We start from the raw sequence: 21,499 nt of genomic DNA on the forward strand, positions 1-21,499 counted from the left end.
AGAATGACTGTTAAATGAATTTTAGTTCTATGGCTTTTGATGTGCGGTATAATAAACTGAAAGGATTGATTCAGATGCTATGCAGTACAACATCTTCCTCAAAGATGGATGAATTCTCTGTAGAATTCAGGACAGAATAAGTAGATTGCACAGATTATGAAACAACTATGTTAGTATCTCTGCAGTGCATTGTGACCTAATTTCTCATTTTCTGCATAGGCTGGCTGAAAAGAAGAATTAACACTATTTGTTTTTTTAAAAAAAGAATTAAAACAACAACAATTTCATCTTCATCATATTCTGGTTGGGAGGAAGGATAATTCCATAAGAGGTGGTAGAGAACTGATTCCACCCACCAGGCTAGGGTTTCTCAGATTGAAACTGATTTGAAAATAATATAATTAATTAAAATCCAAATGAAAGTAAGATGGTGAACGTAAAATAATAATTTGTTTCATCTGTGTTGCAAAAGGCTGGTGTTTCAACTGGTACAGCGAGGACATGGAAGAGGGTCTGTGAAAAGTAGAAGTAGGGAAATCAATCCCCAGGACCTCATCACCACAGACTTCAGTTGGCAGAAACATGCACTGAAAAAGTGTGTGCATGAGTATCTGCAGGGTTGGCCATGGGAGTGCTTTTTTTCTATGGATACGCAAGACACAAATTAAGACTTTGATAAAAAGAAGTTATTGGCCATTTTGGCCAAGGCCTCCAGTGTTTGCTTAAAGCAGGGTTCAGCAAACTTTTTCCGCAGGGGGTCGGTCCACTGTCCCTCAGACCTTGTGGGGGGGCGCACTATATTTTGAAAACAAAAATCCTCCCCATGAGTCTCCCCTCCCTTCTCCACAGTACCGGACGAGCCCCGGCAGCTGCTTACCTGTGCCTTGCGAGCGGCAGGGGCTGGCAGCGGCGGAGGGACGGTGAGGGGCTGCTTAAAATGGCTCTCAGCCAACCGCGGTGCAACAAAGCCCAGCCCCCTTCCACCTCTAGGCAGGGCGGGGAGAAGCCCGTAGGAGGGAGGGAGGAGGCGCTGCCGCGATGTGTGTGAAGGAGGGGGGCAGGAAATGGCACAGCCCGAATGACCAGAATCCCCACACCAATCCACGCGACGATTCCTGGACCGTCCGCGGGCCAGATCCAGTAGGCAATTGGGCCGTATCCAGCCCCCGGGCCTTAGTTTGCTGACCCCTGGCTTAAAGAGTTAACTGCTTTGTGTTATATTTTCCTTTATGTTGTGGACAAACAACAAAAAAGCCTGACTGGTTTCCGACCTTATGTCTGACATTCACTGTAGCAAGGTGGAGTCAGTGTAAGAGGTGTGAATTTCAGAATTAGGAGTCTTTAGTTTAGAGTCCTACAGTATTGTTGTTCAGTGGACAAACTGAAAACAACTATAATGAATCAAAATAGTCAACAATCTGTAGTTCCAAGTCATAGACCATGCTCTAATTATTTTTGTGAACACGTGTGTGCGTGTGTGCGTGTGTGTGTGTGTGTGTGAGAGAGAGAGAGAGAGAGAGAGAGAGAGAGAGAGAGAGAATTCAGCAAATATAATCTCACAGAGAAGCAACCAGTGGCATGTCATTTTTTAAACATGTCATAAATTACTGTGAACACATGTTGAGCATTTTATGTGTTTATATGGCCACTTTTAAATGGAGACACTCTGAGGCTGAAATCTTATGTGCACTTACAAGAAGTAAGTCCCAGTGACCACAATAGGGCTTCCTTCTGAGTAACCATGCAAAGGGTGGTGCTATCAAATTTCCTGTGCTAAACTGCATGCTCATGATATACATCTCAGTTTCAAAGCAGGTTTGTCATGAGTGCCATCAACTGGAAAACAACAGAATTGCTTAGGAGCTTAAGTCATTCTGTCCATTAACCTGGAATTAAACTTGGATGTGGTTTAGGTGTTGTTTGCACTAGAACATACCAGTGATCTATTTCCAGAATACAAATTGTATGTCCGCGGTCCACATACCTAGGTTCCTGAACAAATTATATTATGAATGTGTGGCAGATTGGTTCTAAAACATCCAGGGGTCCACATAGGTAGAGCAGACTCCCCACTACAGATGGTTGCCCTTCAACTTATGGACGGCTACCAGGAATGCAGTTTAGGGGGATGTGCAGTGGTGTGTGGTCAGTGGACTAGGCTAGTCTCCTATATGTTCCCCTGGTGCCTCCTTCCCAAAACCTGGAAAGCTTTTGCCCAGCAGAGGGGGGGAGGTGCGATACTCCGATAGGTCCAAGAGCCCTTCCGCCACCTTCCCAAAGCCTGCCCAGCTTTGGGAAGGAGGCAAGAGGGCTCCTGAGTCCTGTCAGAGGGCTGGCACCTGCTTCCCAAAGCCCAGGAAGCTTCTGCCAAGCTTAGGGAAGGAGGCACGATGCTCACATGTGTGACATGGGAAACGTCAGGCCCACTCCATTGCCCTTGCAAGCTGACGCCTTTGGCCCTAACGGTTCCCCCACAAAAAAATTCACCGCGTGCCACTGGGGACACACGATTGCTCTGCTCCCTCTTTCCCTTTCCACGTGATTAGCATCCTTGAGTTATTTTGAACCAATCTCTAACTTTAGGGGTAGAGGAAGCAGGCTTATTTGTTTCAAGTAGTTGTTTAAAATTAACATTGCATGAAACTCTTGCATAGGGCTTACATGACCCAAATTTCCTTCCTCCAGCCATGTGTTCATTCCTTCCTGAGCAAGGCTTTTGCCAGTTTGAGTTGCAGGTCTTTCAATATATGCAAGTTCTGTTTTTCAGTACTTGCCTTGTGGTTCAAATTCCACAATGAGGTGTCTTGCTACACAAACAACAAAAGAATATTGGATATATATTCTAAGTGATTGCACTGGAGACAAAAGCTTGCATATAAATATAGAAATGTGTCATCAGTTTAGAGCAACAATATGTATATATTTATATAAACATTTTTAATTCTCTCTTTCTCTTTTTCCTTTGCAGCCTATAGCATCTTCTTCTAGTAGGTGAGTACACTGCATAATCTAACTATTAACAATTATCCACCAGTATATTCAAGTATACTACTATTTTAAAGAAATTTCACAACATTATGAAGTTAACAGCTTGAAGCTATATAGCAGCCAAACTACCGTATATTTAAATTTTATAGGTCAGCATATTTTATAGGGGGTAGCCTTTGCAGTCTCACTTTTCCTTCTCGTATTAGTTGTTAGGATATAATGAGGCATCAGGCATAAGCCTGCATTTTATTAATGTTTGATCAGGACTTGTATATTAAAGAGAGAGCTTAAAGATTTTCAAAAGTTTCATGCCAGGCACAAGACCAGCTGCTTAAGAAAACACTGGCAATGTTTTCCTCCTAGACAAGGGGGCCCCTTTGATTTATAGCAGAAAACAATTCTCAAAGTCGTAAAAAGGGAATTACAGGTTAAGAACAAGGTTACATAGACCAAACATAATTAGGAATGGGTAAATAGTAAAATAAAACCGTTAAACTTGAGCCACAGGACAAAAGGCCAAGAGCACATGGAAAACAAAGCAACTGGCTGGAGAAGGGGGGGAGTGTAAACAGGGGAAGAGGCTTTTTTCCTATTTTATTTTGAGGCTGTAAACTGTTCCTTCCTTTTTACTTTGAGGAAGTTTATCCTTCTAAAAAGCTATCTATGATAATGTATGAAATATGCTGGCTTAAATGTAATTATGCAAAAGATTTAAGAAATGCTGGATTCTTATTTCATATAGTTGTAAGAGGTGTATTTATCCTGAAATTAAGTCAGCCACCAGCCTAGCCCCCCTGCCAGACAGGAAGACGCCATCCAAGCAGTCCTGATATATAGCTGTCAGACATTTGTTTAGAAACCTTCAAATGAAGGAGATCTTTCAATGTTGATGTGAAACTCAAGATCCTTGACATATGTTTAAGATAAAAATTTAAGATTAACCATTTGTTTTAGAAGGCAATAGGGCAAGGAGGGCAAGAGGTGAGCTGGTAATTAAGATTCCTTGTTGAGACATATGTAAGATATATTACTACTTATTTGTCATTTATAGATGTAACAATATATAGCTCTTTGTGTTCCATATAAGGACAGGAGGATATGGGTGTATCTTTTAGAATTGGTTATAGCAATCAGCCAATAGGAAATTCAACCAGGCTGATTGAACAGAGGCAGCCACAGGAGGAGCAAAGGGGGGTGGATTAAGGGAATATAAGTGCTGGCCATAATGGCAGGAGGCCAGGCCAGAGCTTGGTAACCATATACCACTGTGCCTCTCATTTATTTGTCTGACAAATAAATAATTATTTTAATTTCTCTATTGCTGCGTTGAATATTTCATTCCAGCTAAGCGTTAACCACAAGCAGGGTGCTACATTTTAATTTAGCATGTATTAGTTTGCAGCCTTGAAAATAAAGTGCTTCTTATCACTGACATACATCTGAAGCCCATTGTCAGATAATGGTGCTGATTATAGTTGCTTGTGACACAGATCTGCTGTTGGGAAAATGGCTGAAAAAGAACTATTCTAGAACCACGTCGGCAGAATTGGGCTGCTTTCATTGTTAGACCCATTCATTGCTTCAGTTCTGAATGCCAGGTTTAAAAAGTAGGACGATTCAAAATAGAAAGATAGAAATGGGTAAAGGGGGCATTTTGAAGGCACATCTGCCTAGGCAAATAATACCTGGTTTTATTATTTTTTTTAAGTTTGTTTTAAAAGGATGTGCGTGAAGGATAATGTGGTAGGAAAATTGTGCAGGTTTCTTAGCAATGAACATTTAACTGAGGAAATAATGTTGCTTAGGGTTGCATGTGAAAGCTATAAATTGCCTTGAGTTATTTTGAACTGCTTTGTTCCAACTTCAGCGATATTCAAGCTTCTGGCAGAAGTCATTATACTGTATGTTGAAAATACGTTGCTTCTTTGTTATAGGTGTATCACCTAAGACCATGATTAAGCTGTTCTGGAGAGGCACCTAAAAGGTGGCTATTAGGAATTAGGAGGTATATACTCATTCTCACAGCCCAGTGAAGGAATTTGAGGCACAGGCTGGCTGCAGGGCAGCATGGTTACTGTCATGGCCAAAAGAGCTAATAATAAAAGAATCATAGAGTTGGAAGAGACTACAAGAGTCGTTTAGTCCAACCCCCTGCAATGCAGGAATCTTTTGCCCAACATGGGGCTCGAACCCACAACCTTGAGATTAAGAGTCTCATGCTCTACTGACTGAGCTGGGTCTCCCCAGGATCTCATGGGGTTTCTTCATCTTGCATGGCTGGATGAGATCTTAGAGAAGGGAGGGAAAACAGGCCCTTTAAAAAGGGCAGTCCCACCAGACTTGGCTTCTCTTTCCTTTCATCACCTTTACTCTTAATTGACTTTGTAATATGTATTGTTGCGATACCATTGTTTATAGAGCGATCCTAGCCATGTCAACACAGTGGTAAGGCCTATTGAATTCAATGAGGCTAACTCCCAGGTAAGTAGGATTAGGATTGCTGCCTTAGCGTGTGATTCCCGATTGTCAGTCTGGTAAGAAGGAAACTGCTGGAAGCAGAAGTGACACAGGAACCAACAGCTGCTTAAATAGGCAAGTGAAAACAGTACGTGAAGCGTTTCACATGCTCTGAAACCACCTTGCTGTTTCACACACATCCCCAAATAGCTCCAAAAAAAACCTTCATAGGTGAAGCCAGACATCATTCTGGAGTTTGCTAGAACAGTATTGCTTTTCAATGAAAATTTGTCGTCTTTGTGCATCAGATACTGGACACATGGACAACTGCAGCTGCGTAAGCTAAATCCACAGTGGATTTGTAGTGCTGTAGTCATTTATTGTGTCAGCAAGCAGGCTATACTAGGGGCTTGAACTACCACCTTTGTTGGAAGATAGGACTGATATGAATTTTTAATCTCAACAAGGAATGCTACGAAGCAGCCTACTTCATAATAGGGAATACTGTGGACCTGGGTCTTACCCTTGCATATTAAAGTTTGTGAGTTTCATTTAAGGCGTTCTCTTTCGTCTTACTTTCTTCAAGTTTTCTTTCCTTTTTGTAGGAAGCAAAGGAGATTTGCAGCTGCGTGGGGGAGGGGAATGTTCCTACACTTACGAATGAGTTTGAAAGCCAGCAATTTCTTAATCATTTACCAGAATGGTTGTTTCCTATTCCAGCAGCAGAAGGAAATGTTTACAGGGTCTGCATAAAAGGCGGATCTACACGGATCCTCATGGATCCTCCACTTTTTAAAAAATAATTCCAACAAATGCAGTGTCAAATCACACCTAGAAGGCACGCCTACAAACTGGACTATAAAAAACGTGGATCCAACACTTTGCCACGCTGCAGTACCATAAAAACATGGATCCGTGGGACGGATCCTCATGAATTCATATGATTTTTATATTGAAACAAAATAAAAACACCATGCTTCTGTAGACCACATCTTAGTCTGTAGGAGGAACCAAAAAAATCACGCATCCACTGTTTCGTGGTGCCGCAATGGCGCAAAAACATGGTTAAAAAACACGGATCCTCATGAATCCTCATGATTTTTGCACTAGATCAGCCCAAACTCACTTTCAAATTACACATCATGTCCAGGGGCACAACATCCACCACAGAAATCACGGATCCATGGCTTCCTGGCCATACCGTGGCCCAAACGTGGTTTTCAAGAACAGATCCTCATGGATCCTCACACTTTTTGCATTGGACCAACCCAAACTCACTGTCAAATCACACATCATGTCTAGGGGCACAGCCTGCACAACAAAAAACTCAGATCCACGCCTGCCTGACCACGCCCTGGCCCAAAAACGTGGTTCCGAAGCACAGATCCTCATGAATCCTTATGATTTTTGCACTAGATCAACCCAAAGTCACCATCAGATCAAACATCATGGCCAGCAGCACAGCATCCACCACAAAAACCACGGATCCACGGCTTCCTGGCCACTCCATGGCCCAAAAACGTGGTTTTGAAGCACGGATCCTCATGGATCCTCACGCTTTTTGCATCGGGCCACCCCAAACACACCGTCAAATCACACATCATGTCCAGAGGCACAGCCTGCACCACAAAAATCACGGATCCAAGGCTTCCTGACCATACCCTGGCCCAAAAACGTGGTTTTGAAGCACGGATCCTCATGGATCCTCATGCTTTTTGCATTGGGCCAACCCAAACTCACCGTCAAATCACACACCATGTCCAGGGGCAGCGCCTGCACCACAGAAAACTCGGATCCACGGCTTCCTTGCCACTCCAAGGCCCAAAAACGTGGTTCCGAAGCACGGATCCTCATGGATCCTCACGCTTTTTGCATTGGGCCACCCCAAACTCACCGTCAAATCACACATCATTCCCAGGGGCACAGCCTACACCACAAAAACTCGGATCCACGGCTTCCTGGCCACTCCATGGCCCAAAAACGTGGTTCCGAAGCACGGATCCTCATGGATCCTCACTCTTTTTGCATTTGGCCAACCCAAACTCACTGTCAAATCACACATCATGTCCAGGGGCACAGCCTGCACCACAAAAAACTCGGATCCACGGCTTCCTGGCCAATCCAAGGCCCAAAAACGTGGTTTTGAAGCACGGATCCTCATGGATCCTCACGCTTTTTGCATTGGGCCAACCCAAACTCACCGTCAAATCACACATCATTTCCAGGGGCACAGCCTGCACCACAAAAAACTCAGATCCACGGCTTCCTGGCCAATCCAAGGCCCAAAAACGTGGTTTTGAAGCACGGATCCTCATGGATCCTCACGCTTTTTGCATTGGGCCAACCCAAACTCACTGTCAAATCACACATCATTCCCAGGGGCACAGCCTGCACCACAGAAAACTCGGATCCACGGCTTCCTGGTCACTCCATGGCCCAAAAGCGTGGTTTTGAAGCACGGATCCTCATGGATCCTCACGCTTTTTGCATTGGGCCAACCCAAACTCACTGTCAAATCACACATCATGTCCAGGGGCACAGCTTACACCACAAAAAACTCGGATCCACGGCTTCCTGGCCACTCCATGGCCCAAAAACGTGGTTTTGAAGCACGGATCCTCATGGATCCTGACTCCTTTTGCATTGGGCCACCCCAAACTCACCATCAAATCACACATCATGTCCAGGGGCACTGCCTGCACCACAAAAAACTCGGATCCACAGCTTCCTGGCAATGCCATGGCCCAAAAACTTGGTTTTCAAGCACGGATCCTCATGGATCCTCACACTTTTTGCATTGGGCCACCCCAAACTCACCGTCAAATCACACATCATTCCCAGGGGCACAGCCTGCACCACAAAAAACTTGGATCCACTGCTTCCTGGCCACTCCATGGCCCAAAAACGTGGTTCCGAAGCACGGATCCTCATGGATCCTCACACTTTTTGCATTGGGCTACCCCAAACTCACTGTCAAATCACACATCATGTCCAGGGGCACAGCTTACACCACAAAAAACTCGGATCCACGGCTTCCTGGCCACTCCAAGGCCCCAAAATGTGGTTTTGAAGCACGGATCCTCATGGATCCTCACGCTTTTTGAATTGGGCCAACCCAAACTCACTGTCAAATCACACGTCATAGCCAGGAGCAGAGCCTGCACCATAAAAATTATGGATCCATGGCTTCCTGGCAGCGCCATGGCCCAAAAAGGTAGTTTTGAAGCACGGATCCTCAAGGATCCTCACTCTTTTCGCATTGGGGCTCCCCAAACTCACCATCAAATCACACATCATAGCCACGGGCACAACTCACAAATCATGAGTTGCACTACAAAAATCACAAAAATCCCCTTACCTGCACTGTTAATGTCACCACTGCAATATTATTATTAGTGCCGATAGGAGAATATATGACTACCGTATTTTTCGCTCTATAAGACAACTTTTTACCCTCCAAAAATTAAGGGGAAATGTGTGTGCGTCCTATGGAGTGAATGCAGGCTCCTTGGCTTCAGCGATAGCAACACGAAGCCTCCAAAGCGCAGAGGGAGCGCTCCCTCCACGCTCCAGAGGCTACGCGTTGCTTTCGCTGAAGCCTGGAGAGCGAGAGGGGTCGGTGCGCACCGACCCCTCTCGCTCTCCAGGCTTCAGGGATAGCCGCCTGAAGCCTTTGGAGCACAGCGCAAGTTCCTGCTGATCTCCGAAGGCTTGCGGATAGCCGCCTGAAGCCTGGAGAACGAGAGGGGTCAGTGCACACCGATCCCTCTTGCTCTCCAGGCTTTGCTTCTCTGGAGAGGCACTGCACAATGTTTCCTCTCTGCGCAGTGCCCCTTCAGTGAAGCTGGAGGAGAAATGGAAGGGGCTCCGTTTCTCATCCCGCTTCGCTGAAGGGGCGCTGAGCGGAGAGGGGGAGAATTTTTTTCCCCTTGTTCTCCCCCTCCTATGGTTCGGTGCGTCCTATAGAGTGAAAAATACGGTATATATTGTACCAAGATATGGTTCATCTTCAAGAACAGATCAAATACATGCCAAAGTATTAAAGAGGAGAAAAAATATGAAACTGCTTACATACTGTCAACTAATATCCAGATTCAAGAAAGACTGTATGGCAAACATACAGTGAAAATCAGTGAAAAGATAGAATCTGAGTCCATCATAACAGAGTTCTACCTTCTGGGTAAAATTTATAAACTATTACTCAAATATGACACCAAGCCCAAACAAGCAAAACCTTATATGACAAAATGGATGCAAAAATTTTAAGAGCAGTTCACAGTAGAACAGTGAGAACAATTATGAATAAAGGAATAAAATTTACTGCAAATTAAGCCCTAAAACAAAATTGGTACAGTGGAACCTCGGGTTGCAGACATAACCCGTGACTGAGGCACGTCCGCAACCCACAGCATTCGCATCCTGAAGCGCCACGTCTGCACAGGCACTGGTGCAATTTGGCGCTTCTGCGCATATGAAAGACCCAGTTCTCTGAGTGCATGTTCTGGAAGTTGGGCAATAGGGGCAGTACAGGATTCCTTTTGGTGTACTGACCTCCCCGCTGCACCAAGGATTCCCTGCCCGAGCTGCTTCAGGTCATTGCGGATGTTCTCCTGGAGATACCTAGTTTGGTTGTCCTAGGGGATTTTAACATCCATGCCAACATGACCTTACAAGGGGCTGTTTGGGACTTCGTGGAAAGCATGGCCTCCATGGGGCTGTCCCTGAATAAGTTTGGCCCAACTCATAGTCACGGACATGCCTTAGACCTAGTGTTCACCAATAGTGACATGGGTGATATGAAGTCCAGTTGCACCAGGAAGTGATCTGACCATGGCACTTCTTTTGTTTCACTTTTACCTAGTGTCATCACTAGGTAAAAGTGAAACAAAAGAAGTGCCATGGTCAGATCACTTCCTGGTGCAACTGGACTTCTCCGTGACCCTTCTCCTCTGCAGGGAGGTGGGACCAATGTGGATGGTCCGCCCCCGCCACTTAATGAATCCAAATGGTTTCCAGAGAGTGGTAGGGCATGCTTTATCCCATGTTGATGGCCTTTCAGCTGATTCCCTGGTGGCCTGCCGGAATGTGGAGTTGACCAGGGCTATCGACTGTCTGGCTCCGAAGCGCCCTCTCCGACTGCATGGAGCCCTGACAGCCCCGTGGTTTTCTTTGGAGCTGCGGGTGAGGAAACAATCGCTGAGACGGCTCGAGTGCCAGTGGCAGAAAACTCATTCTGAATTGGACCGGACACAGGTTAGAGCTCAATGTCGAGCCTACCAAGTGGCGATAGCAATGGTGAAGAAGACTTTCTTCACCGTCTCTATAGCATCTACAGAAAATAGTAGCAGGAGACTCTTTCAGGTGGTTTGCAATTTAATGGAACCACCTTTACCACCGGGGCCTTGTAAAGACCCCAAGACCTCCTGCAACGATTTTTCAAATTTTTATGCAGATAAAGTTGCTCATATTCGGAAGGAGGTAGACACCACCGTGGGAGCAGGGTCAGGGCGAGAGAGTGCTAGAGCCCTGTCTGGTCAAGTTGCATGGAATCAATTTCAATCCGTTACCCCCGAGAATGTGGACAGGCTGCTTGGATGCGTGAAACCAACCACCTGTCTCCTTGATCCTTGCCCATCCTGGCTAATAAAAGCAAGCCGGGAAGGGCTGGGCAATGGGCTCTGCGGGGTGGTGAATGCTTCCCTCTGTGAGGGGGCATTCCCAGACCAGCTGAAAGAGGCGGTCATTAAACCGCTTCTTAAAAAAACATATTCAGACCCGGCCAGTATGGCCAACTATCGCCCAGCCTCAAATCTTCCATTCTTGGGCAAGGTGATTGAGCGGGTGGTTGCTGAACAACTCCAGGCACGCCTGGAGGATGCAGACCATTTGGATCCCTTCCAATTGGGATTCACGTCTCCTCATGGGACTGAAACTGCCTTGGTCGCGACAATCGATCATAACATCCTTCTGGACCGTCTAGAGGAGCTGGGAGCTGAGGGCACTGTTATACAGTGGTTCTGCTCCTTCCTCCTGGGCTGTGTCCAGAAAGTTGTGGTGGGGGATGAGTGTTCAGACTTACTTGTGGGGTGCCTCGGGGTTCCGTCCTCCCCTCCATGCTTTTTAACATCTACAGGAAGCTGCTGGGAGAGATCATCAGGGAGTTTGGGCTTGGTGTCCATCAATATGTGGATGATACCCAACTCTACCTCTCTTTCAACTCAGAACCAGTGAAGGTGGTGAAGGTCCTGTGTGAGTGCTTGGAGGCGGTTGGAGGATGGATGGCAGCTAGTGGATTGAGGTTGAATCCTGACAATAATGAAGTTCTGTTCTTGGGGGACAGGGGGTGGGCTGGTGTGAAGGACTCCCTGGTCCAGAATGGGGTAACTGTGCCCCTGAAGGGCCAGGTGCACAGCCTGGGAGTCATTTTGGACTCACAGCTGTCCATGGACGCACAGGTCAATTCTGTATCCAGGGCAGCTGTCTACCAGCTCCATCTGGTACGCAGGCTGAGACCCTACCTGCCCGGAGACTGCCTCACTAGAGTGGTGCATGCTCTTGTTATCTTCCGCTTGGACTACTGCAATGTCCTCTACGTGGGGCTACCTTTGAAGGTGACCCAGAAACTACAACTAATCCAGAACGCAGCAGCTAGTCTGGTGACTGGGAGTGGTCACCAAGACCATATAACACATGTCCTGAAAGACTTACATTGGCTCCCAGTACATTTCTGAGCACAATTCAAAGTGTTGGTGCTGACCTTTAAAGCCCTAAACGGCCTCGGCCCAGTATACCTGAAGGAGCATCTCCACCCCCATCGTTCAGCCCGGACACTGAGGTCCAGCACCGAGGGCCTTCTGGCAGTTCCCTCACTGAAAGAAGCAAAGCTACAGGGAACCAGGCAGAGGACCTTCTTGGTGGTGGCGCCCGCCCTGTGGAACGCCCTCCCACCAGATGTCAAGGCAGCCACCAGACTTTTAGAAGACATCTGAAGGCAGCCCTGTTTAGGGACGTTTTTAATGTGTGACTTTTTAATGTATTTTTATTTCATTTTTTGGGAAGCCACCCAGAGTGGCTGGGGAAACCCAGCCAGATGGGCAGGGTACAAATATATTTGTAGTAGTAGTAGTAGTAGTAGTACTTTGTAGGATTTGATAATCTTTATAGGTCTTTTAAATTTCTAATCTATCTATCTATCTATCTATCTATCCCCTCCCCCGTTTCCCTTTCTGTACTTCCTTATCCTTATAAAATTGAATATATATATATTTTTAAAATTTACGGCTCCACAGTTCTCTGGGTCGCCCCATATTCATTACCCAACCACCTATGCTGCTCATGGCCAGATCACTTTGGGGCACTGCCATGCTGTAAAAAGATTCTCATGAAGCACAGATCCCCATGGATCCTTAGGGTTTTTTTATGTTTGGTCACCCTGAAATCACTATCAAATCACACCTGATGTATATGACCACAGAACGAACCACAAAAACCACAGAGCACAGCCAAGGAACAAACACTATATTAAATACTTTAATCCTCATGGATCGGCATGATTGTTAAATGGACTCCACCAAATTATATTGTAAGATCACACCAATGTCTATGGAATGACCGAAATACAAACGCTATCTGAAATGGTTCTGCATTAGCAAGAACATTGAAATAAAATGACATTCATATTCATAGCTTCCACTGTGAAGAACTGCACCTGGAAATTTTTGACACTGCTAAACCTCAAGAATGTCCAAGGCAGAGATTGTGATGATCTTACCTGTGAATGTAAATTATCAAACCAACTAGATGGAGACCACCAAAGTAACCATGAAAAACAATCACCTGTCTTGCGTCAATTCAGCTACAAATGGTTTTGGGACAAAAGTTGGTTGCTTTGCAGGGGTAGTAATTATAAATGGAGGTTTAACTGCAAGTTTTTTTGAGAACAGATTTTGTCAGTGCAAACTTTGAAATAGGGGGTTTCCAACGTGGTGCCCATGGGAATCATGTTGCCTGCTGACAGCTTTCCTGGAGTCCACCACGTGTTTTTAGAAAAAGAACAGGATTAGTGGTGAATTGTGCCCAGCATGACTTCAGATTGTTCATAGTACATTTGATTGACTACAGGGGCATATGAAGGGGCAGCGGGGTGATGGTGCCCCAGGGTGCCATGCTGGGGGGAGAGTGACAGTAAGGTCGCTGTACTGGCTGCCGCTCTTGCGGCAACTGTACAGGCAGCCCCTCTCGCAGCGACCGTATGGGCCATACGGGCAGCTGCTCTCACGGTGACTGTACAGGCTGCTGCTCGCGTAGCGTCCGTACAGGCAGCTCCTCTCACGGCGGCCGTACAGGCTGTATGGGCAGCTGCTCTCCTGGCGACCATACGGGCAGCCATGCATGCACAGTCCGTACAGGACATCATCCAGGACTTGTTACCATATTATAGCTGCCACAAAATCTATCGGCATGCCACCAGAACCAGGGAAGCCTTGCCAGTTGCAGCTCACACAGTTGAAGTGAAATAAAAGACAGAAGAGTAGATCGGGAAGAAAGTTCCCCAGACTGCAGGAAAAGATAACAGTAGCTCCAGCATCTGATTCAGTGCAGGCTGCTGAGGGGGTTGACTCCTTAAGATCACCAACTGACTATGAGACACCTGGAAAGCACTCAGCCTCAGATGACCTCCACGCCAAAAGGTGGGAAAGAGGATTTGACAGTGACCAATATTGATTATTTTGATAGCAGCCCCATATTCTCAACACAAAGTGAGAAGTGTTTGGACAAATCACTGATTTGTACATCAGTTCCCCCATGGCACAACTGTACCTTCCCCACACTCAGTCTACAAACCATGGGACTTGGGTTCAGTTGGCAACATCTGTGTGTATGACTATGACATAAACACACTGAAAGGATCAAACTGGATAAATGATCGCATAATAGATGCCTTTCTTGCCTCCAGGGTGATCATGGCCAAAGAGCTAGGTCACAATGGAACAATTTTCCCACTTACCGTACTTGCCACTTCATGCAGATATGTCAAAGATTGCCAGTGCAAGCTCTGAAGAACTGTTTGAGATTTGGAGTGCTAAAGAAAGATGTTTTGATTATTCCAGTAAATGACAGAGAAGTCCACTGGAAACTGATAGTAATCATTTTTAAAAGGAAGACCATGCTCTATCTAGATTCCAAACATGGATTGAACCACTCTGTGATTGATGCAATAACATCCTTCTTAGCATGTCTGTATGAGATGGATTCAAAATATCCCTATAGTTGGGAGAGTTTCTGAGGGTAAAATGGAGCATATGAGTGGCGTTTAGACCTTCCCTTCTTCCTCCATCCGGCTCTCCCCCTCCCTTCCCCTCCATTAGATACCCGTTGCGTTCCCACTCCTACCCACCTAACCCCCCTCCTTTTTTTGCCAAACTCTCCGAAGTTCGTGCAATCTATGGACTAAGTGGCAGATGAATTAGAGGAGAAGCACCGACTTTTGGATACCGCAGTCTGCTGCTGGGAATATCACACACCCAAAAGACTCATTTGTGAATTATAAACAGACTTTGTTTGACAAATAAGACCACGACCAGAACTGTGAGAATTTGCTACGATAATCTGCTAAGACTGAACCTTATTGTTTTGGTGTGTTATATAAGAGTTTATAGTTTACTGTTTATAATTTATTGTTCACAGATCAGATATCTACGGGGGGAGAGATAAATTATATTAAGGAAAGGAAGTGAGTGTAAGGAAACTGTGGGAGAGTCTAAGAACGATAAAAGCGGGAGGAAAGGGACGGTGGGGAAAAGGATTACATAAAATACAAGATGTCTCATACAGGAAGGAAGGGAACGAATGGGGGTACACCTGTAGAGAGGAGAGGCTCTAAACAGGAAATGGACTTCAAGACAGATATTCTGAAGATGTTTGCAGAGATCAAACAAAGTCAAGTGAATGTCGAGCATAAGTTAGAATCGGTGGACAACAGAATTGGGAAACTGGATAAAAAAATGGAGGAAACTGTGAATGAAATTAAGGGTCAAATAAAAGAAATATCTAGGAGAACGCAGCTTACAGAAGAAGGTTTGAAAAAGACAAAGGTAGAGATAAGAGAGGTTAGAAGAGAGAAGGAAAAGATCAGAGCAGATGTGACGGAAATATGTAAGACACAGGAAGAGATAAAAGACATTATAGCAATGAACGAATTGAGGCAAAGAGAGGTAAATCTTAGGCTGAGAGCAATCCCAGAGACACAGAACGAGAATATTAAAGAAAAGCTGACGAAAGAGTTAGCAGAATGGATGGGTTTGCCTGCAGAAGAAATGGCCAATAGTATATTAAACGCATTTAGAATGCGTGTTAACACAACAAAAGCAAAGAAATTTCCGGGCGACTGTCTGATTACATTTGAAAACAAAGCAGTGAGAGACAGGATCCTCCAAAGGAATAGAGAAAAAAGATTGAATATAGATGGAAATTATATAATTATTTTTAAAGACGTCCCAATAAGATTGCTTAAAAAGAGAGATGCTTATAAACTTTTGGTGCAAACACTGAGGAAGAATAGGGTTGAGTTTAGGTGGGAATTCCCGGAAGGGATATCATTTACATATAGAGGTAAAAAACACAAGCTGATAAACTCTGAAGAAACCGGGAAATTCCTTAGGAAATACAAAGAACTTAAAGCGGAAGCCCAAGAGATAGGAAGAGAGGAGAGAGCCTCTCCAGAAGAATCAAAAGAGATGGAGGAGGGGGGGGCGGGGGAGGATGGGTCGGAGGAGGAAGAGGAAAAAGAAGAGGAAACAGAGGATCCAGAAAACATATAACAGATATATAAAAAAAAAAAAAAAAAAAAAAAAAATTTTAAAAATAACAAAAGGTTAATACACGGGTTATGGGGTTAAAAATCTGGAGTTGGAATGTTAACGGAGTGAATGATAAGAGAAAAAGAAATAAAATTGAACAATGTTTAAAAAGGAAAAACCTGGATGTTATCTGTCTCCAGGAGACACATGTGGCCAGAAAGCACAGAAAAGTGCTAATTAATAAACGGTTGGGAAATGAGTATGAAGCCCTGGACAGGGTTAAAAAAAGAGGCGTGGTATTGTACATCAGCAATAAGATAGAAGCTAAATTAATGTTTAAAGATGAAGAGGGGAGGATGATAGCGGTTAACATTAACTGGCAGGGAGAAAAAATATTGTTAGTGGGGATATACGCTCCGAATGGCAGCAAAACTGAATTTTTTAAGAAACTAGAAGAAAAATTAATGGAATACGCTGACCAAAAAATAATTCTAATGGGGGATATGAATGCTGTGGTCTCACTTGAGATGGATAGGCTCAGAGACAGAGTAAATAAAGAAGGGAAGTTGCCTAAATCTTTTTTTTCTATGGTAGAAAACTGTGGATTAGTAGATATTTGGCGCCTGAGACATCCGTTAGAAAAGCAGTTTACCTTCTATTCAGAACCTAACCAATCTTTCTCTCGAATAGATCAGATCTGGATTTCAAAAGAAATATGTCCAAGAATTAAAAATATAGAAATAAAACCAAAAGTAATCTCAGACCATAACCCATTAGAGATGGAATTGGATAGCTATGAGAAAAGATCTTATAGATGGCGATTAAAAGACTATGGGAATCATGTTGCCTGCTGACAGCTTTCCTGGAGTCCACCACGTGTTTTTAGAAAAAGAACAGGATTAGTGGTGAATTGTGCCCAGCATGACTTCAGATTGTTCATAGTACATTTGATTGACTACAGGGGCATATGAAGGGGCAGCGGGGTGATGGTGCCCCAGGGTGCCATGCTGGGGGGAGAGTGACAGTAAGGTCGCTGTACTGGCTGCCGCTCTTGCGGCAACTGTACAGGCAGCCCCTCTCGCAGCGACCGTATGGGCCATACGGGCAGCTGCTCTCACGGTGACTGTACAGGCTGCTGCTCGCGTAGCGTCCGTACAGGCAGCTCCTCTCACGGCGGCCGTACAGGCTGTATGGGCAGCTGCTCTCCTGGCGACCATACGGGCAGCCATGCATGCACAGTCCGTACAGGACATCATCCAGGACTTGTTACCATATTATAGCTGCCACAAAATCTATCGGCATGCCACCAGAACCAGGGAAGCCTTGCCAGTTGCAGCTCACACAGTTGAAGTGAAATAAAAGACAGAAGAGTAGATCGGGAAGAAAGTTCCCCAGACTGCAGGAAAAGATAACAGTAGCTCCAGCATCTGATTCAGTGCAGGCTGCTGAGGGGGTTGACTCCTTAAGATCACCAACTGACTATGAGACACCTGGAAAGCACTCAGCCTCAGATGACCTCCACGCCAAAAGGTGGGAAAGAGGATTTGACAGTGACCAATATTGATTATTTTGATAGCAGCCCCATATTCTCAACACAAAGTGAGAAGTGTTTGGACAAATCACTGATTTGTACATCAGTTCCCCCATGGCACAACTGTACCTTCCCCACACTCAGTCTACAAACCATGGGACTTGGGTTCAGTTGGCAACATCTGTGTGTATGACTATGACATAAACACACTGAAAGGATCAAACTGGATAAATGATCGCATAATAGATGCCTTTCTTGCCTCCAGGGTGATCATGGCCAAAGAGCTAGGTCACAATGGAACAATTTTCCCACTTACCGTACTTGCCACTTCATGCAGATATGTCAAAGATTGCCAGTGCAAGCTCTGAAGAACTGTTTGAGATTTGGAGTGCTAAAGAAAGATGTTTTGATTATTCCAGTAAATGACAGAGAAGTCCACTGGAAACTGATAGTAATCATTTTTAAAAGGAAGACCATGCTCTATCTAGATTCCAAACATGGATTGAACCACTCTGTGATTGATGCAATAACATCCTTCTTAGCATGTCTGTATGAGATGGATTCAAAATATCCCTATAGTTTTGCAGCTGATCATTTTTTGCACCAACTGATATACCCAGGCAAGGTACCGTAATTCCAGTGACTACGGTCCTTTCACATGTACCATTGCCCATCTGATTGCTTCTGCTGCCCAATTACAGTTCATACAAAAGGATATGGCTGCCATTAGACCCTGGATTGCAAAAGAAATAATACAGTACTGTGGAAAAACCTATTTTGAAGGACAAGACAAATATTTTCAAGTGGAAATTGATGCTGTTCCTCCCAAGAAGAGACAAATCTTGAACGAGAGTTACATTACTGTGTCTCGATCATGCCCAGAGGGATGGAAGGATACACTAGCCTATTGCTCAGATATCCTTGTTTGAAGGCTGCTGGTCACTATGTTTCTTGAAGGAAGGGTGCAGGAGGCCCAGTGGTGACCTAACTATGGCTTACTGTGAAGGAAACTGCAAGGACTGGTACCACTGCTTTCGCATAGGCATTGATTCAAAAGATCTTCCAGAGGTTTTTGTGTGTCCAGACTGTCAATCCACTGTGGCCAAATAGATTTTGAAACTGCGAACTGTCATATTCCACAGGTTGGTATAATACAGCAAAATCCAAACATATAGTTTTCATCATCATGGCAGGGATGGTCCTTTTCCATAGAATTCTTATTTATGGAGTTAGTTTTTATATCCTGCTTTTCTCTACTTGAAGGAGTCTCAAAGTGGCTAAAAATCTCCTTTCCCTTCCACCCCCACAACAGACACCTTGTGAGGTAGGTGGGGCTGAGAGAGTTCAGAGAGAAGTGTGACTGGCCCAAGGTCACCCAGCAGCTGCATGTGGAGGAGTGGGGAAGCGAACCCAGCTCACCAGATTAGAGTCCACCGCTCTTAACTACTACACCACAGAAACGTATCTCTTAAAACTCTGGAGCAAGCTGTTCAGTTCAGCCTCATAGTGATACTGATTTGTGGAGGGAAGGTTGGTGATGAGCAAGATCTGTTCCTATTTCCCAACACAGAGACCATAGAGCAGTTTCTTTTGGGGGCTGAACCTGCAGAGTGTTTCTGTTCAGAATTTCCGTGGCAGAAATTGGCTAAGTGCCTTTATAAACATTCAGCTTCTCAAATCGAACCCCATCATGAAACTTTCAGGTGTAGCTGTTGGAGGTGGAGGGCAGAGAAGGTGCTAGTCCTTACCTCCCTCCTCCCAGCCTATCATTGCCCAATGGGCTGAATTTCAGGGCTTTTGCATGTAAAGGGCAAGCTTGTTCTTTACTTGTTTAGACTCTTTAAACTTGGAAACAGATATTTGGCTCCATGACCAAAATGACCAAAAGGGTCAGCTTCTAGAGGACTGGAAAGATCATAATTGTACTTCCCCTACCCTCAGCCCTAACTCCGTTGAGTATTTTTTGTTATGAGACTGAGTGTTTGGGGCTGATGCTGTAGCATTCTTGTCTGGGAGCTTGATGAAAAAACAGAAAAGTGACCCTCACCTAACTCTCCAATGCCCTTCAACAAGAATGCTGTAGGAAATATTGCTAAGCCCAAAGGGAGGCAAGAATTTGCTTCAGCTCACCTTGTTAATGGCAGAGCAAAAGCTATGCGTGTGTCATTCTCAATCAGTCTACTTTCAGGACTGATTTTAGAACCCTCTTATATCAGGCCACATGGTCACTGGAGGTGGCCCCATCATGCAAACATGACTATCCACACAGGGACCATCTATTTTTGTTTTTTTCCCTGATACTGGATTTTAAGTCACAGTTACATCTTTTAAAACAGCTGTCAGTATATCACACTGTATTCCACTTGCCTTCCAAAGGAACACGTGGCTCTCCCCACATAGCGGGTTAGGTTGAAACTGCTGATCCAAAGTAATCAGTAATTTTTACGGTAATTACAATCCTGCTTTCCCTTGTACCAGCTTACCTTGACTTCAGTAAGGCCTTTGAAAAGGTCCCCCATGATATTATTGCAAAACAACTAGTAAAATGTGGGCTAGACAAAGCTACTGTTAGGTGGATTTGTAATTGGTTGATGGGCTGAACCCAAAGAGTGCTCATCAGTGGCTCACCTTCATCCTGGAAAAAAATGACTACTGGGGTTCCACAAGGTTCTGTCCTGGGCCTGGTGCTATTCACTATTTTTATAAATGATTTGGATGATGGAATAGAGGGTGTGCTAATCAAATTTGCAAATGACTGCAAACTGGGAAGGGGTTGCTAATACACCAGAGGACATGGTCAGAATTCAAAATGACCTGAATAGCCTAGAGAGCTGGGCCAAAACCAACAATATGGAGTTCAATAGGGAGAAATGTAAGGTACTGCACCTGGATAGAAAAAATGAAATGCACAGGTGGGGGACACTTGGCTTGACAACAGTACCTGTGAAAGGGATCTGGGAGTCTTAGTCGACCACAAGCTGAATATGAGTCAACAGTGTGATGTGGCAGCTAAGAATGCCAATGCAATTCTGGGCTGCATCAATAGGAGTATAGTGTCTAGATCAAGTGAAGGAATGCTACCACACTATTCTGGTTGGTTGGTCAGACCACACCTGAAATACTGTGTCCAGTTGAAGAAGGATATTGTCAAGTTGGAGCATGTCCAGAGGAGGGTGACCAAAATGTAAAAGGTCTGGAATTCAAGCCCTATGAGGAGAGACTTGGGGAGCTGGATTTGTTTAATCTAGAGAAGAGAAGATTAAGGAGTGACATGATATCCATGTTTAAATATTTGAAGGGATGTCATGTTGAAGAGGGAGCAAGCTTGTTTTCTGCTGTTCTAGAGACTAGGATGCAGAATAATGGATTCAAACTATGGGAAAAGAGATTCCACCTGGGCGTGGTAATCCAGTCAGGGAAAAAGGGAGGCATACTATGTTTAGGGCACCGTTTCCAGCCCCTTCCCCTTTTCGGGGTGAGCATAGTGGATCCTAAAAAGGGCTGCTCAGTCATGGATACAGCTGCTGAGCTGCTCAACGGCCTCATTCCTTGAGTCAGAACGGCTGACCGCCCATGTGTCGGTTCATGACTAGGGGCTTCACATTCCTGCCCCCGTAGCCATTTAGTGATGGCCATGGGGGGAGGGTTTGGGGAGGTTGGGTTTGGTTTTTGGAAGACGCCTGTGCGTGAATTTGTTTTATGTGTGTAGATTAGTGCACGCTGA

General features: G+C 44.8%; 1 long non-coding RNA gene across 1 annotated transcript in view; it reads right to left on the reverse strand.

The window, feature by feature from the left end:
• LOC308577910 overlaps nt 1-21,499 on the reverse strand; it is a 467,797-nt gene that overhangs the window by 271,176 nt on the left and 175,122 nt on the right. Inside the window, exon 2 of the long non-coding RNA XR_014003764.1 lies at nt 3,485-3,617. This is a non-coding gene — a long non-coding RNA (uncharacterized lncRNA). The remainder of the gene's footprint in view (nt 1-3,484; nt 3,618-21,499) is intronic.

This window comes from Podarcis bocagei, assembly GCF_964188305.1.
Source record: "Podarcis bocagei genome assembly, chromosome: W".
NCBI classification, from domain to species: domain Eukaryota; kingdom Metazoa; phylum Chordata; class Lepidosauria; order Squamata; family Lacertidae; genus Podarcis; species Podarcis bocagei.